Source organism: Leptonychotes weddellii, unplaced genomic scaffold, assembly GCF_054177405.1.
Source record: "Leptonychotes weddellii isolate Sample4059 unplaced genomic scaffold, ASM5417740v2 HiC_scaffold_229569, whole genome shotgun sequence".
In the NCBI taxonomy this organism is placed as follows: domain Eukaryota; kingdom Metazoa; phylum Chordata; class Mammalia; order Carnivora; family Phocidae; genus Leptonychotes; species Leptonychotes weddellii.
Genome location: NW_027818753.1, coordinates 1 through 276, shown reverse-complemented (window position 1 = coordinate 276; position 276 = coordinate 1). Strand labels below are relative to the sequence as shown.

Below are 276 nucleotides of genomic sequence, written 5' to 3'. Positions count from 1 at the left end.
CGCCCCTCAAGTCAGTGTTTTACTTGGTAAACATGTCTGAGACCATGCATCCCTGGCTGCTAAGCACCATGGCGGACAGGGCTAGAAAGGTAACAGCTTTATTTTGAGCAGGGGGCAAAGACAAGGCAGCACTTTACAGCTACATTGTAACTAGATCCTGTATCCATTTCTTGCTTTTTGAAGGTTTGTTCACCTAGGAGAGTAACCCTAAGTAAGTAACATGGTTTCATTCTGCCTGTTTTTGAACTTTATATAAATGAAATCATAAACGATTCG

At 42.0% G+C, this 276-nt stretch overlaps 1 non-coding gene across 1 annotated transcript; it reads right to left on the bottom strand.

Annotated features, from left to right (window-relative positions):
- Window positions 1-32: 32 nt before the first annotated feature.
- Window positions 33-163, bottom strand: LOC145718824 (small nucleolar RNA SNORA63). Its single transcript, XR_014142034.1, has one exon. It is a non-coding gene; the product is annotated as a small nucleolar RNA SNORA63 (small nucleolar RNA).
- Between the last annotated feature and the right edge of the window lie 113 nt (window positions 164-276).